The 18,493-nt window shown below is 40.8% G+C and overlaps 1 protein-coding gene across 2 annotated transcripts in view; it reads left to right on the top strand.

Moving 5' to 3' along the window:
- Positions 1-18,493, top strand: part of erap1b (endoplasmic reticulum aminopeptidase 1b) — a 126,588-nt gene that overhangs the window by 40,117 nt on the left and 67,978 nt on the right. The gene's annotated exons all lie outside the window — the stretch shown is intronic.

The following is an 18,493-nucleotide window of genomic DNA, read 5'->3' on the forward strand; positions in this document are numbered from 1 at the left end:
ATATATATATATATATATATATAATTATGGCTCATACTATCATCACAACAGTGACAAAACAATTACATTGACAATATATTACGTTATTTTCAAAATGTATCCTTTTCTTTTCTTATTGATTTTACACTACTTCTCGCTGCGAGCTGGTATTTTGCTAGTGTATATATATATATATACTAGTAAAATAAAATAACGTAACCTGATTGTCAATGTAATTGTTTTGTCACTGTTGTGAGTGATGAGTGTTGTTGTCATATATATATATATATATATATATTTACACACACACACATAAACATATATATATATACTACATATATACACACACATACATACATACACACACATATATACACACAAATACATATATATATATATATACATACATACATACATACACACAGACATATATAAACATATATATACATATACATATATACACACACAGCTATTTCGTATCAGTGCAATACGCTGTTTGTTAAAACGGTTGACTCCTGCTCTTACGTGCAATAACAAATCAAATCATTCAGTTGTCTTTGCTCATATGTCATTTTAGAGCTGGACGCCTGGCATCTTTTTTTGGCCACAAGTTCGTTTCTGTTTGGTGTGAGGTTCTGTGTTGTGGAGATTCTCAGGATGGATTGCAGGTGCTCATCAGTGAGCTTACTCCTGTGTGCTGTTTTGTTAGTCTTTATCACTGAGAAGAGCTTCTCACACAGATATGTTCTACCAAACATGCACAAGGTTCGAGCCGCATGTAGACGGACTTTTTTTGTTCTTCAAAGTCACCAAAGCGCCGTGCAAACTCAGTGCGCAATAACTATAGCTTCAGCAATAACTTGTAAGTGTTAGCAAGGCAGCTGAAGCGCTGCATTATGGGATCTGTAGTTTATTGTGTTACCAGCGCTTCATATACCCGGGCCATTAATAACAATAATACAGTATATAAAATGATCTCGGGGCGGATATAATTACGCCCGGCCGGATGTGGCCCGCGCCCTTGAGTTTGACACATATGGACTAAATAGAACTTGAAAAGATATATTTTTTCAAATGTGATCGCGCAATTCAGATAGAGTTGACGCCAAGACTACAGCCTGCATGCCTCAATAAGTCATCCTCCCTCGCTCTTACTTTTTACCGTTCATCTAATGAATACACTGAGTATGGCTTTACCAAAACAATCATTGATGGCGAATAAAGTATCCATTATTCGAGTATGTAGATCGGGATATATATATACATATATATATACCCGCGATCGCAGCGAGAAGTAGTGTGTTAAAAAGCTAGAAAAGAAAAGGGAACATTTTAAAAATAACGTAACATGACTGTCAATATACAGTATTTGTTTTGTGAGTGTTACTGAGTGTTGCTGTCATCAAGGATTTGATTATCATTATTTCTTTCAATCAGGTTCGTATTTGTAGGATGTGTTGTGTTCAAGTTACATTCCGTGTTTGTCAATCGTTGTAAAGATGACAGGTTTCATTCATCGATTCGTTTCTTACTGCATCAATAAACAGCTCGTCTTCTTCTTTATCTGAGACCTGACACACTGCATGCACGGGTTTTTTACACTGTCTTCCTTTAGCGGGACATTGACTTTTTCCACCGTGTGCTTTGTTTCCGCAGTAGCTGCATTTATGAATATGCTTATCAGACGCTTCATATTTTTGCTGCCTTTTCAATTGTGTAATTCGGTTTTGTTCAGCTCTTTGGAACTGTTGCTTTTATCTGTGCACCGCGTCCAGTTCACGTGAGCCACTCGGTGTACATGCATCGAAGGTTCCCAGCTGTGCTGGTGCCATCTCGTGCTATGTCCATAGCTTTATTTAATGTTACCTTAGTCCTGGCACTTAAAACTTTCTCTCGCAGTTTCACTGAGTTTGTGTCAAACACCACCCTGACCATCTCATCTTCCTCTGCATAAGCACAGTCCTTCACCCGTGAATATTTACCCGTGGCAGTTTGCTATTGAATTGCCGCTGACGGACGGCCTTATATGGGCAGGCACTAAATTACAAACGCCAGCGCAGCCTGTCTATGAACTTAATTTAAAGTGTAGGTTTACATCGTGCTTTGTTTCCGAAGTAGCAGAACTCATGAATATGGTTGTATATGTCACTTTCGCGTCGCTTCTTATTGTTTCGCTGCCTTCTCAATTATATAATGCATGTTTTCTTCAGCGCTTTTTTGAGGTCTTCCTGGTTTTCTATGTACTGCGTGATTACGGGAGGCGTGATGATGTCACACGAAACTCCGCCCCCCGAGCGTTGAAGCTCATCTCCATTACAGTAAATGGAGAAAAACTGCTTCCAGTTATGACCATTACGCGTAGAATTTCGATATAAAACCTGCCCAACTTTTGTAAGGAAGCTGTAAGGAATGAACCTGCCAAATTTCAGCCTTCCACCCACACGGGAAGTTGGAGAATTAGTGATGAGTCAGTGAGTGAGTCAGTGAGTGAGTGAGTGAGGGCTTTGCCTTTTATTAGTATATATATATATATATATATATATATATATATATATATATATATATATATATATAAACTGCTCAAAAAATTAAAGGAACACTTTGAAAACACATCAGATCTCAATGGGAAAAGAAATCCTCCTGGATATCTATACTGATATAGACTGGGTAATGTGTTAGGAACGAAAGGATGCCACATTGTTTGATGGAAATGAAAATGATCAACCTACAGAGCCCTGAATTCAAAGGCGCCCCAAAATCAGAGTGAAAAATGATGTGGCAGGCTAGTCCATTTTGCCAAAATTGAATTGCAGCAACTCAAAATTGTATAGCACTTTGTATGGCCCCTGTGTTCTTGTATACATGCCTGACAAATCGGTGCATGCTTCTAATGAGATGACAGATGGTGTTGTGGGGATCTCCTCCCAGATCTGGACCAGGGCATCACTGAGCTCCTGGACAGTCTGAGGTGCAACCTGGTGGCATTGGATGGACCAAAACATAATGTCCCAGAGGTGTTCTATTGGATTTAGGTCAGGAAAGTGTGGTGGCCAGTCAATGGTATCAATTCCTTCATCCTCCAGGAACTGCCTGCATACTCTCACCACATGAGGCCAGGAATTGTCGTGCACCAGGAGCCACTGTACCAGCATAGGGTCTGACAATGGGTCCAAGGATTTCATCCTGATACCTAATGGCAGCCAAGGTGCCTTTGTCAAGCCTGTAGCGGTCTGTGTGACCCTCCATGGATATGCCTCCCCAGACAATCATTAACCCACCACCAAACTGCTCATGCTGAATGATGTTACAGGCAGCATAATGTTCTCCATGGCTTCTCCAGACCCTTTCATTTCTGTCACATATACTCAGGGTGAACCTGCTCTCATCTGTAAAAAGCACAGGGCACTAGTGGTGCATCTGCCAATTCTGGTATTCTATGGCGAATGCCAATCGAGCTGCATGCTGCTGGGCAGTGAGCTCAGGGCCCATTAGAGGACATGGGGCCCTTGGGTCACCCTCATGAAGTCTTTCTGGTTGTTTGGTCAGAGACATTCACACCAGTGGCCTGCTGGAGGTCATTTTGTAGGGCTCTGGCAGTGCTCATCCTGTTCCTCCTTGCCCAAAGGAGCAGATACTGGTCCTGCTGATGGGTTATGGACCTTCTATGGCCCTCTCCAGCTCTTCTAGAGTAACTGCTTGTCTCCTAGAATCTCCTCCATGCCCTTGAGACTGTGCAGGGAGACACAGCAAACCTTCTGGCAATGACACGTATTGATGTGCCATCCTGGAGAAGTTGGACTACCTGTGCAACCTCTGTAGGGTCCAGGTATCACCTCATGCTACCAGTAGTGACACTGACTGTAGCCAAATGCAAAACTAGTGAAGAAACAGTCAGAAAAGATGAGGAGGGAAAAATGTCAGTGGCCTCCACCTGTTAAACCATTCCTGTTTTGGGGGTCATCTCATTGTTGCCCCTCTAGTGCATCTGTTGTTAATTTCATTAACACCACGGCAGCTGAAACTGATTAACAACCCCCTGTGCTACTTAACTGACCAGATTAATATCCCATAAGTTTCATTGACTTTATGCTATACTCTGATTAAAAAGTGTTCCTTTAATTCTTTTGAGCAGTATATATATGGTGTGGAGCCGACCCGGACACAGACAGGCGGACATGTTGTTTTTCAACCACCACACGTTTATTTACGACTATGTACAATAATAATAAATGGTCACTCAGACCCAGTTCGTGCACAATACCCCAAAGTCACACTCAGTCCTGGCCACAAATGCCTTCTTCGGGCCGCCTCCACTCTCCTCTCTTGCCTTGTCCTGCCTCCACCCGACTCCAGCGCTGAATGAATGGAGATGGCCCCTTTTAAACAGTCCCCGGATGAGCCCAAGGTGTTCCCGGCATTCCTCCTCTTGCCACGCCCCAGCGTGGCGGAAGTGCTGGCTGTCCTCCCGGCAGCTCTCCGGGTGCCGCCCTAAATCTTTTCCCCAGCACTTCCTGGTGTGGCGAAGGTGCTGGGGTAACAGGTCCCCAAGGCATTGGGGCGCCTCCTGGCGGTGACCACGGGCCCCTACAGGGTGGAGCTTCCATGCCCTGTACCCGTGGCCCCCAGAGCAACCAGGAAGGCGGCCCCCACGTGATCCAGGGTGGGCTCTGACCCTCTTCCGTTCCCTCACGGTGTCCCGGCCGGGTCGTTGCCCCTGGCATCCCTGACAATGGTTTTCTATAGATGCAGTCCTTTATAAGTAATTCTTTCTTTCCTATAAATATTTAGGTGATGTTAATTTGATAGTATACTTTATTTGCTTTGTTTTTGATTTCTTCATCTATCTTTCTATCTTCACCTATGATTACCCCCAGTTACTCATATACTGACATGTTTTGTAGTTGTTTTCCATCTATCTATCCACATTTGTCATTTCTCGTCTTGTTTTTCTCTACATTTATTATCTTACTTTTTGCTTCTAGCTTGCTTTTACTGTTGCTCACTTATTACAATTAGTCCTATATTGTGTGCATATGTGACATCCTGGGTCAATACTGGATTTAATTTATAGTATCTTGAGGGTACATTTCTAATTTTGTCCCGGAATTGGTAATTATATAATCCATATATATCACAAATAGTAGAGGACTGAAGTTATCTCTCTGTTTTGAAACATTTTCCGTACTCAGTTGCTCTGATGTTTAACTATTTTATTGTAATATAGTTATGCATGTTTGATTAATGGTTCTATTGATCATTTAAAATTTTTCTGGCACTTTCATTGTGTCTAATGCTTCCCATGTATGTTTTCACGGTACTGCATCAGATGCTGTTTTTAAATCAGTGAACAGCAGGTATGCCACTTTATTTTTATGTAATCTTTTCTCAATTATTGTTTTTATGGTGAAAATATGATCTTATGTTGGTCTTCCTGGTCTGTATGTTGCTTGTTCTTCTTATAGTTTATTCTCTTGCTGTTCTCAACCTTATTTCTATTATCCTAGAAAATATTTTTAAAACTGCTGATCATAAAATTATTGCTTATCACAGTTCATGGAATCCCCTTTTTTATATATTGGTACAATTATTTTTCTTTCCTATTCTTCTGTAACTCCCTCTCTATTCCTTGCCTACCAGAAAATTTTCTTGAGCCATTTATTTACTGTTGCTCTTCCATACTTTAACATTTCAGCTGCTATCCCGTCTGTCCCAGCTGCTTTGAGTTTTTTGTTTTTATTAGGCTATTTGTTATTTCTAATTCCATAATTCCTTAATGCTCCTTCACTTATTCTTAATTCATCTCCATCTGCTCTAATGGATTTTTGTGTTCTTCTCCCCTCATTATTTCCTTTTCAAATTTTTTATGTAGGGCTCTCCAGGCTTTAGGAATTCCAACTACCTCTATCTATAATTTTTATTTTGACTTTTTTATGCTGCTGATTTTCTGTGTTTGATTTTCCTTTAAACTTCTGACTATATTCCAGAACTATGTTTTTATCTATACTAATAAAAGGCAAAGCCCTCACTCACTCACTCACTCACTCACTCACTCACTCACTCATCACTAATTCTCCAACTTCCCGTGTAGGTAGAAGGCTGAAATTTGGCAGGCTCATTCCTTACAGCTTACTTACAAAAGTTGGACAGGTTTCATTTCGAAATTCTACGCCTAATGGTCATAACTGGAAGGTATTTTTCTCCATTATCTGTAATGGAGTTGAGCTGGAATGACGTGGGGGGGCGGAGTTTCGTGTGACATCATCACGCCTCCCACGTAATCACGTGAACTGACTGTCAACGCAGTGCGTAGAAAACCAGGAAGACCTCCAAAAAGCGTTTAAGAAAACATGCATTATATAATTGAGAAGGCAGCGAAACAATAAGAAGCGAGCGAGTGACATATACTACCATATTCATGAGTGATGCTACCTCGAAAAGAAAGCAAGGTGTAAACCTAAACTTTAAATTAAGTTCATAGACAGGCTACCGCTGGCGTTTCACATGCCCACAGGTAATGCGGGATACAAGTTTAATGAGAGGACGGGATATAAGCGAGTTTTGATCACTTTGTAACTAAGTTAAAATTGTAGGTGAAGGGGTGTGCTAATGCAAATTCCGAGAGACTGTGTTTGTGGGGGATTGACAGTTAAGGCGGGTGGGGGAGTCACGTCATCATATCCCCTCCCATTCATCTAATTTCGCTCTGAGCTGAGCTGAGCTCCTCGGCTAACGCCGTCTTCCGAAGCAACTTTGTCAGACTGCCACCAAATACTCACAGAAAAATCCACAAGTTAATACACACGCTGTCTCTAGAGTTTCTACACACTGAATCCTCCAGGCACTACTTACAAAAGGTCACATTGACAATCGTGTTACGTTATTTTTAAAACTTTCCTTTTCTTAGCACAAGCACAGCTGAGAAGCTTCGATGCATGTGCTCCATAAGGCTTTAAAAATAATGCATTTAATCACACTTTGCATTACAAGCAGATTACATTGATCAGCGCATCCCAATTCATTTTACCCTCGCACCACCTTAGTTTGAGAAGAAGTATGAAAAATATGAGGTTAACACAGAAAAACAGATCACCAATTCAAGCTTTATAAATAATCGATTCGCCATCAATAATTGTTTTGGTAAAGCCATCCTCCTTCCATTTTATAATTTTTCCGCCACTAGCCATGATTAAATGAACGGTAAAAAGTAAGAGCAAAGCGAGGGTGACTTATTTAGGCAGGCATATATATGACAGCAACACTCATGACAATGTCAATCATGGTATGCGTTATTATTAAAATGTTTCCTTTTCTTTTTCATTACTTCTTTAACACACTACTTCTCCGCTGCGAGGCGCTTGTATTTTGATATATATATATATCATATAATATATGAATGACCTCCAAAGATCGCTGAGACTTTTGATATCATGAACGAGTCTGCAAAACTGTGGTCTCCTGCCCAGCAAAAGTCGAGCAGCCAGCGCGCGTGCATAGCTGTGCCGCCTTTGAGGCGCTGACTGCGCTTCTGCCTTAAGTCAAAGTGAGCACTTTTAATTTTTTCATCCTCCCCTGCGCTATAGCCCAGACAAGTGCAAACGCGGGACCCCTTTTCTACACCACGGCAAAATAATATTAAGGCAATTCACACTTTCTTTGCACGTGCCATCACAGCCGATTAATGGCAGGGACGTCTCACCAGTCTACACAAGACCCACCGCCACTGTCCCCAAAAGCCGATCATAACGTCAGCGAACACATCTCTCTATACTATATAAAAGAAAAGGCAACTTTCCTTTCTTTACACCTTTTTTCCTTTGATCCCAAGCCAAAGCCTTTCTCGCTAACACTGCAGAGGACACAAAACTAATTTTCTTTAAATGCCGGTAAGGCACATTACCAGAGGCACAAATTTGAGCGTTCACATAGAAAATGTAATTTCTATACCACAGCCGTCGTGTAGCGCCTTTCAAAAGGGATCTACTACCGAGATGATCCATATACATTTTAGCTGCTGTTAGTTACTTACCTGTTGTGTTACACAGTCTTTAAAATGTAGTTTACCCGCAACCACTCCAGTAGTGCTCAATGTACCTGTACTTCTTAAAAGCGTTAATGTTTTACTGTTTAATAACTTATAGACTATATTTTATTATTTCTCACTTGCACTCAGTGACCAAAGCTATACACACACATATATAAAAGCTATACACACAAGTATATGTATGTGTATATATATGTATATGTGTATATATATATATATATATATATATATATATATATACACACACACACACATACATACATGCGTACGTGCATACATACATACATACATACATACACACATATATATAATTTGTGTGTGTGTATATATGATGTAGATAGGTATGTATATATATATGTGTATATGTAGATATGTATATAGATATGTAGATATGAAGATATGTATGTGTATATATGTGTGTGTATATATATATATATGTGTATGTGTGTGTGTGTGTGTGTATGTCCAAGCTGTGTGTGTGTGTGTACATTTTCTGATATATATATATCATACATTATTTTTAAAATGATAACTTCTTTAACACACTACTTCTCTGCAAGCGGGTAATCTGGAGACCAAGCTGTGAGAAAACAGTAAAACAGAGTCCAGAACTGCCTGCCTAAGTGAGCTTTATAGCTCAGAGGGCGGAAATGATGTCGTCCTCTGGGCCGGAACTGTGACATCACCCTTGGGGCGGAACCGGAAGTACATTTTCTGATGCAGCTAGAGAACGAAAAAGCGTACTTGTGTGTCTAAGCCCTTCAGCTGCCATGCACAAAGACTACACAACCGAGAGGTCGTGGGCCCGGGAGAGGGCATTACTTTGACAATCATGTTGACCCGCGGATTCGACATTATTTTGAACACGCGACCCAAGAGGTAGTAAAATGTTTCCCACCGCCGCGTTTCTTTTTCCGGCTCATAACTTCTTTAACACAGGACAAAAGGAGAGAGAAGTACTGAAGTCAGAGCCCTTTTAAGTCACTGAATGCAGCCCCGCTTTATCAGACCATACCACCGCTCTTTTCTTTGTCAAGTATATATATATATATATAACACTGTGGCCTCACAGTACCCGACTAGGTAGCCCAAATATTTGGCTTCTCTCAACCCAGAACATTTCTTGGGGTTGATCGAGCCCGCCTCTCCAATGTCCGTAATATTGCTGTGACCTGCTGTATGTGCTCCTTCCAGGTGCTGGAATAGATGACAACGTCATCCAGATAGGCAGCACAGAACGAGTTATGGGGCGGAGCACTTTGTCCACCAGGCGCTGAAAAGTCGCGGCCCGTGTAACCCGAATACTGCCAGTGTCCGCTAGGAGTGCTAAACAGCGGTTTTTCCTTCGCGACTCCGTTAAAGGAACCTGCCAGTACCCTTTGTCATGTCAAGTGTAGTCAAGAATTTGGCTGGTCCCAGTCTCTCGAGGAGGTCGTCCACGCGAGGCATGGGATAAGCATCAAATCGGGAAACTTGGTTGAGCCGACGGAAGTCATTGCAAAACCTCCAACTGCCGTCAGGCTTAGCAATCAAGGCGATGGGGCTGGACCAGGGACTACTACTTTCCTCGATCACTCCTAGTGCCAGCATTCGCTTGATTTCCAGTTCCACTTCTACTTTCTTTGCCTGCGGGAGTCTGTAGGGTCGCTCACGGACGATCACCCCGGTCAGTCACTATGTATTCAGAGAGGTCCGACCTGGTTGTTCACTTACCACCTCTGGGACCGAGCGGATAGCTGCTTGAGCTCCTGTCTCTGTCTGGGAGATAGCTGTTCGCGAAATTAAGGGCACTTACTTCCGCAAGAGAGCAGGGCTGTCGGAGGAGGATCGGATCCCTCTCCTTCCAGATTTCGAGGGGCCTCCCTCGATATGACTTTTTAGTATAGGTCTTATTACATCAAATCTATCGCAATGGGCGATATACTCCAAAATGTTAGTGGAGGGCTGTGCCTCCCCTTCCCAGCCCTCTTTTAAAATATCTAATAAGCCCGGGGCTGTCTTCCGTATAGTAATTCAAAGGGAGAGAACCCGTAGAGGCTTGAGGACTTCCGTAGGCAAAGAGGACAAGGGGAGGAGTTGGTCCCAATTCCTCCCATCCTTGCTGACTACCTTACGTAGCATTTGCTTGAGAGTTTGATTGAATCTCTCCACTAGCCCATCGGTTTGAGGATGATACACGAGGTTTTAAATGCTTTATTTTCAGTAACTTGGCAGTCTCCTTGAGCGTAGATGAAAAGACTCCTACTAGTTCCGTGCAATATTTTTAGTGGTAGCCGGCGCAATGGAGCGGCTTCAGGGAATCGGGTTGCATAATCCACGAGGGCAGTATATATTTATATCCTCGGGCTGAGGGCTGACTATATCCACCCCAATCCTGTCAAAGGAGCGTCAATAAGGGAAGGGGAATCAGAGGAGCACGGTCCTTCCTAGGAATTTGCCGCAGTTGACACTCCGGGCAGGAAATGCAAAAGCGAACCTCCTCATTAATCCCGGCCAAAAACGGAGCTTAATGCGCTCTAATGTTTTATCGAAGGTGAGAGTGGGCTAACTTCGCAAACCTGCCGCCGGTAGGTCCGCGGGACTAGCAACAACTTCGGACCTTCCCCTCATGTTCAGCAACCCGATACAATAATTCATTATCCATGACAAAGTGAGGTCCCTGTGGCACAACTGTTCTCTCTTGAAAGAAGCCGGTCGCTCTAAACACGTAGCCCGCGACGGTCCGGGAGTATCTTCGTCACTCTCTTGGCCTACCGCCCCACTCCCTGTCGGCTGATTACACGGTGTGGAAGCAGATGAGTCTTTATCATCTATAACGAGGCCAAAAGCTTTTCGGGAATGCTTTCTAAACTACATGTTACTGTCAGACCAGTCCGCCCGAGGATTACGGAAGCGGAGGATCCGGGTGTACCGCTCGGTAAGCGCGAAGGGTTCCTCCGAGACATACGTAACACCGGGCGGTATTGTACGGCGGATATCTCCGTGTATACATTTTAGACTGGTCTTTTTTTAATCCAATATGTCCATTAATAAGAAGCTCTCCGTATGTTTATCCGCCAGGGATTGCTAAGGGCACACAAACAACCCGCCATTGTCCCCTACGGTCCGCCTTGTTCCCGACAGACAGGCTCTGGATTGCGTGGAAGGGACTGCTTTGTAACATAACTCCCGGTAGTCCACAGAGCGGCTGTTCTGCCTCCCGGTTTCACAGCCGGCCTCTGGGGTTGCAAGAGCTGTAGCAGCTTGGAATTCTCCCCAGGCCGGCTGGGCAAATTCCTGGGGTACATTGCTGCACTAAAGGGGTCAAATCAAATGGCGTAGCCACTCATGTTGCCAGAGAGCCATATGCTCTGACAGCCCTTTAGTTGGGTTAAACTCCCAGTCTATTATATTCTTTACCTGCCGGCCTGGGGACAGCCCATTTGGTCCCGATGGGCGCTCGGCTTTCCTACCCAGAAGAGCATACTGAGCCACTCGTGTGTTTTCCCCAGAAGCCAGCCGCCTGTGGGTCCCCTCTACCTTCTCCACGAGATGGGTTGGTAGCCCGGGTTATGCTCGTGGAGCAGAGCCTGCACCGCGTCCTTCCTGATCCGGCACTCCCTGCCCGAAACTTTGCCGACTACGCCACTGTAAGAACTGGAGACCAGAGGCGTGAAGGTTTGGGGCAGCCACCCGTTTAATGCGGTTTCCGGCTGCAATTGAGGCATTTTCAAACAGTTGTTTACCTTTTCTTTTATAGCTCAGAGGGCGGAAATGATGTCGTCCTCTGGGCTTTACATCACACTACCTCATTCTTGGGGCGGAACCGGAGGTGGTGTGTCCTTCCTGGAAATGGTATTTCCGGGTAAGACCTGCAGAGAACTAGTATTCAGTATATAGTTTTCCTCTGTTTAGATAGATAGATATGAGAACTCACAAAACAGGTTTCTCCCAGCACTTTTTCTTAGTTTTCCTCTGTTTTCTCACCAGGTTTCTCCCAGCACTTTTTCTTTGCTGACTTCACAACCTCTTTAGCCTCTTCTCACTTATGTTTGTATACTGTATTATCTTCCTCAATTTTTGTCCATAAATGTTTTCTCCATGCCTCCTGTTTCTCTGCTACCTTGCTCTTCATTTTGTCTTTTCACTATTTAGTTCTTTTTTGCTCAGGGTCATGTATTACTGTTTTAACTCAGAAGATGTCTGAAACTGCTTGTAATAATGTTTCCTTAACGTTTATCCTTGATTTATTCAAGGTTCAATCTATTTTGCTACTATTTTCATCTTCTTCTGTGGCCTCTTAATTTTTTTTAAAGTCTATTTGCGGATTTCTATCTTTTGTTGGTTTCTTGTAATGATGCTAATTAATTTCTTGAATCTTCTATTACTATACCTTTAACTGGTTTGTGAATGTTCATATCTATTATTGCAACTCTATGTTTGTTACATAGATCTGCTCCCCAATTGCTTTGACATTTACACTGAATATGTCATGTTTCTTGTATAAGTAATGTAGTCTATAATGCTTTTATGATCATTTTTGAAGTTGTGGGGAAATTCTCCCCTTAAATATAACACAAGAGGGATTTCAAACACTATGGGGGAATGAAGGGGAAGTGCCAAGTGTTTAAAAAGCACCCTGATATTATTATTTCAGGTATTTTTTTTTGCTGCCGTAGCATATTCTTTTTGATGTTTACAGTAGTTTATATACTTTTTTGAGTGAGTTATCAGCCAGTCTTTCAAAAGCTTATAATTTCTACTATTTTAAATTTAAGTAAATAATTGTTTAATTTATTTTGCATGTAGATATTTCCATTCATATTTAGACAAAAACAGACAGCAAGAAAATATACAAAACAATTAAAATAAAATATAGTTACAAAAATAAATATTTTGAATTTTTTTGCAATTTACTGGTTTCTGCATTTTCTGCAGCATAAAGCTGTATTTGTGAATGCTGTTTATTTATGAAATTTTAGATAGTTTAAAAATTATTAAAATATTTTTGCCTTAGGTCGCACAGTAGTGTGCAATGAGTAACACTGGCACTTTACAGATCCATCACAGTAGGTTCACATCCTGCACCTGATTGTCTTTTTGGAGTTTTCATGTTCTCCCTAAGTTTCTGTGGTGTTTTTCTGGGTACTCCAGTTTTCCTCATACTTTCTCAAAGCATTGTAGGTTTGGTTAAGTAGTTATAGTGGGGATTGTGTGTGGGTGAACCTTGTGATGGGCTCCAGGTTCTTTTCCTGAATTGTGCCTAGTATTGCCAGGAAAGGCTCTTGTTTGTTGCTCCTATGAATTGGAGTAAACATTATTGAGAATGGTTATGCCAATCAATATTTTAAATACAATGAATATTTGCCAAATCAAAAAGGACGTTTCCAAATGACCATAAAAGGATGTAAAGGTGAATTGTAGTATTACAGGAAAAGTGTCATTGAAAAATCCTCATTTTATTTTGAAATATCCTTCTTTTCAGGGTTACAGAAGTTGTAGGTTTAACCACGCAATAACTGATTTTCTTGAAAGTTATCCTTAAGCATTATGTATCTTTTTGCGTGTGTCAACAATTTTCTATTTCATATTTGGGATTAAAGTCAGTCAGTCCACCACAGACATTTTAAAGAAACAAGATTTTACAGAGATCAAGATTATGAGTGTCCTTAAGTGTCACAGTGCAGCCTGTGCTATTATCTTTAAAATTCAAGAATTCTCAGACTCTTAATAAAACTGGGTGGCATAGTCAGATGTTTTAACTGTGTTTAGGTTAGTTTACCTATTAGTGTGACCAGACACATGTCACATACTAATACGTGATTATATACTTTTTAGCAATTGCTTGACAGTGTTTTTTACACAATCAGCATTTTTTAAAAACACAGAAACCAACAATGGCTATAGTAATAAAAACCGGATTCAAAAAAAGTTGGGACACTATACAAATCGTGAATAAAAACTGAATGCAATGATGTGGAGGTGCCAACTTCTAATATTTTATTCAGAATAGAACAAAAATTTAAACTGAGAAAGTGTATCATTTTAAGGGAAAAATATGTTGATTCAGAATTTCAACAAATCCCAAAAAAGTTGGGACAAGGCCATTTTCACCACTGTGTGGCATCTCCCCTTCTTCTTACAACACTCAACAGACGTCTGGGGACAGAGGAGACCAGTTTCTCAAGTTTAGAAATAGGAATGCTCTCCCATTCTTGTCTAATACAGGCCTCTAACTGTTCAATCGTCTTGGGCCTTCTTTGTCGCACCTTCCTCTTTATGATGCGCCAAATGTTCTCTATAGGTGAAAGATCTGGACTGCAGACTGGCCATTTCAGTACCCGGATCCTTCTCCTACGCAGCCATGATGTTGTGATTGATGCAGAATGTGGTCTGGCATTATCTTGTTGAAAAATGCAGGGTCTTCCCTGAAAGAGATGACGTCTGGATGGGAGCATATGTTGTTCTAGAACCTGAATATATTTTTCTGCATTGATGGTGCCTTTCCAGACATGCAAGCTGCCCATGCCACACGCACTCATGCAACCCCATACCATCAGAGATGCAGGCTTCTGAACTGAGCGTTGATAACAACTTGGGTTGTCCTTGTCCTCTTTGGTCCGGATGACATGGCGCCCCAGATTTCCAAAAGAACTTCAAATCGTGACTCGTCTGACCACAGAACAGTCTTCCATTTTGCCACACTCCATTTTAAATGATCCCTGGCCCAGTGACAACGCCTGAGCTTGTGGATCTTGCTTAGAAATGGCTTCTTCTTTGCACTGTAGAGTTTCAGCTGGCAACGCGGATGGCACGGTGGATTGTGTTCACTGACAATGGTTTCTGGAAGTATTCCTGAGCCCATTCTGTGATTTCCTTTACAGTAGCATTCCTGTTTGTGGAGAAGTGTCATTTAAGGGCCCGGAGATCACGGGCATCCAGTATGGTTTTACGGCCTTGACCCTTATGCACAGAGATTGTTCCAGATTCTCTGAATCTTCGGATGATGTTATGCACAGTTGATGATGATAGATGCAAAGTCTTTGCAATTTTTCGCTGGGTAACACCTTTCTGATATTGCTCCACTATCTTTCTGCGCAACATTGTGGGAATTGGTGATCCTCTACCCATCTTGGCTTCTCAGAGACACTGCCACTCTGAGAAGCTCTTTTTATACCCAATCATGTTGCTAATTGACCTAATTAGTGTTTATTGGTCTTCCAACTCTTTGTTATGCTCAAATTTACTTTTTCCAGCCTCTTATTGCTACTTGTCCCAACTTTTTTGGGATTTGTTGACACCGTGAAATTTTGAATCAACATATTTTTCCTTTAAAATGATACATTTACTCGGATTAAACGTTTGATCTGTCATCTACGTTCTATTACAAATAAAATATTGACATTTGCCATCTCCACATCATTGCATTCAGTTTTTATTCACAATTTGTTTAGTGTCCCAACTTTTTTGGAATCCGGTTTGTATTTAAAATATGAATATCACCCAGGTATACTGTAAAAACCAGTAAATGTTCCATCCAGTGCAAAGCAGGATTAGAAGCATTTTAGCACAATGTAGTTCATCTTGTAATTTAGAAACATTATTAAGTTAAAGAGAAGCTGACATTGAGTAAGTAAGAAACTAAAAAAGAAGTTGTAAAAAATAAATAAATAAAAAATAGCTGTATCTGAACTGGTGTGGTGATGAGGTATCACCTGTTGCATGGCTGCACTCAGGTCCTAATCTGGATCCTGAGTTGGTTTGTCGTGTGGTGGGTGCGGCAATGCACTGTATCAGTGCGTGCTCCTAACCTCTCTGTCTCTCTCTCTCTGTATAATGTGTATGAGACAGATAATTCCAGTGCTATCTATAGTAAGGAACACATTAGAGCAACAACATTTAAACAGTTATAAATGATATTAGAAACACTAAAAAGCAGTTATATTGCAGAATATTGCATAAAATCTAAAAGTGATTCTTTTAAGTATTTTAGTAGTAATTATAATGGTTAAGGAGGCGGTGAAATGTATTAAGAACATTACAACTGAACTAAATAAAGCATACAGTTCATTTGCATATTTCTGATGTTTTACTCTGAAGAAATTGATAACCTTGAAACTGTTACAAGAACAATTAAGGAGGTGCTCAGTAATTTGGAAATCATAGAGAGGGAGATTAAAAATGATGAAATCAAACAAATTCCCAAGAAGAGGTAGCCTTTATACTACAGTGAATAAGGAGAATGTATGATAGATATAAACAATGTATATTTTTCAAACATTGTTGCTCACTGGGGAAATTCCAACAATTTGGAGGCTATCAAATGTTGGCTTGTTATATAAAAAAGTCAAAGAATTGAAAGAGTTGTAACTTTAACATTACAGGTAGATTAGTGGAAGCAATTAATGTAATATAATAAATCACCCATACATTTTGTAATCCTGCTTCTTACATTACTGTGCCACAAAAAGCCATAGCTCATTTCCAGAAACACTGGGGCAAAAGCAAAGAAAACCCTATTTGCGTTAAGGTACATCGTTCACATCCATTTATATTAGGATAGATTAGTATCACCATTTAAAAAACCATATACAATATATCTTTGTGATACAGGAGGAAACTGGGCAGAGTCTAGGCTAGGAATCAAACCAGAATCCACTAGGGCATTCTCCTTGTAAATGTATTTAATTAATACAAACAATATTTCTCTCTATTATAAAAAAAAAATCCTGGAAAGCAAAAGCAAGGCAATGATGCATGATCTTCTCGGAAGTGCTCAGAAGACATTTAAAAGACCTCGCTCCATGGCAAGTCTCTTTTGTCTCGCAGGGACCATAAACATGAGACTTGGTGCCAAGAGATTGTCCCAGGAACGTCTCGCAGGGACGTGGAACATGAAATTCTTGCAAGACACGCCCTACTTACAAAAGATATCATATAAGAGCACACCCTTCAAAAAACACTCAGTCGTGTAAAAGCACGTAGAACACACACATCTTGTGCTCTCAGCACATACATGTATATAAGGACAATATGTAAAATAGAGACCCAATGGCATTGAAGAGAAAAAAAGGCAGGTAAGAGATTATGAAAGCAGTGGAATTCAAAAGGCTCAAACAAACGATGGCGCGATACACATGCAGAGAAAGGTACAGAATATGAAAGCAGTAAAATTCGAAAGTATTGTAGCGTCCCAGCCAGGTTGAGGCCTTTTTGGTTTTCAATAACTGTTCGGTCCTATTGAGGGAGGGTGGAGTACAGCACGAAGACTGATAGCGGGGTATTGATTGATGCGGAAAGGGGGGGTGAGACCCGGGGAAGGGGGGGTTGGAGAGGGTGCTAGAAAGTTGTGTTTGGGGTTAGGAAGTTGGCGATTGTTCAAGTAAAACTTTTGTGACACTTTATCACGTCAGTCGCTACAGTATCAAAGAAAAGATAGAAAAGATCGCATTACCGCAAACAAAAGGTGATTAATCATCAGAACAAGGTTTAATTGAAAAAATAGCAGGACAAATCGAGGTCAGAAATAAAAGGCAAAGAGTAGACAACAAAGTCTTTTCGTATTCGCATCATTCAATGCACAAAACGTGGATTTACACAATAATGGACCATACGCTGTGAGAATCTGTGGTCCTGGAACAGTTAAAGCAATGACAAGTTGAATTTCAAAGAATGTACAATTCGGTCAGGTGTATATTGATGATCACGGAGAACCGATGCAAATTTTAACAGGCAAAAAGAAAGGTAATGTATATATTCCGGGAATAACATTAAACACCAAAGGAGAGCGTGATATGCCATACATATTAAAATGTTTACAGTTTACCGTGAGAATAGCTTTTGCTATGACAATCAATAAATCACAGGGACAAACATTAGAAAAAGTCAGATTATTTATTAGAGAAACAGAAACAATAGTCACTTACGGGCAGGTATACATTGCGTTGTCACAATCTGTCTCCAAAATAATATTGTTTTTAATGAAGCTTTAAAGTAAAAATGCAAATAATGAAATTGAAACAATTACAAAGAAAAAAAAATTAAATTGTATATCTGATTAACCAAACACATGGGTTGGCAAGCGAAGCCCCCTAGTAATTAAAAAAAATTATTTGACAATGTGATAATAAAAACAAATACACAGTACCATTCTGTTCCCCTCACCTAAACAGCTATTATATAGTTAATTTTTTCCTGCTGTGAATGCTCTGAAGAGATTTAATACTGAAAGTTTGCAAGTAGTGTCCCACTTTTTCATACACACCCCCAGTTTACAGTTTTCTCTCCATTATATTAAAAAAGTTTTCTGTTTTTTACGCAAAACTTCCTGTCTATAATAACTAAGGACCAAACCATCTTCCTCCCAAGACCCGCACACTTTCTGTATACCATTTCTTTAAATACAATCACGGTTTACCAAAGAAAGCAGGGGGCAGAGCCCCCTACTAAATTTAAAAAGGTAATTAATATGATACTTTTGTTCTTTGACAAGAA

The sequence above is a fragment of the Polypterus senegalus genome, chromosome 7 (assembly GCF_016835505.1).
Source record: "Polypterus senegalus isolate Bchr_013 chromosome 7, ASM1683550v1, whole genome shotgun sequence".
Taxonomy (NCBI): domain Eukaryota; kingdom Metazoa; phylum Chordata; class Cladistia; order Polypteriformes; family Polypteridae; genus Polypterus; species Polypterus senegalus.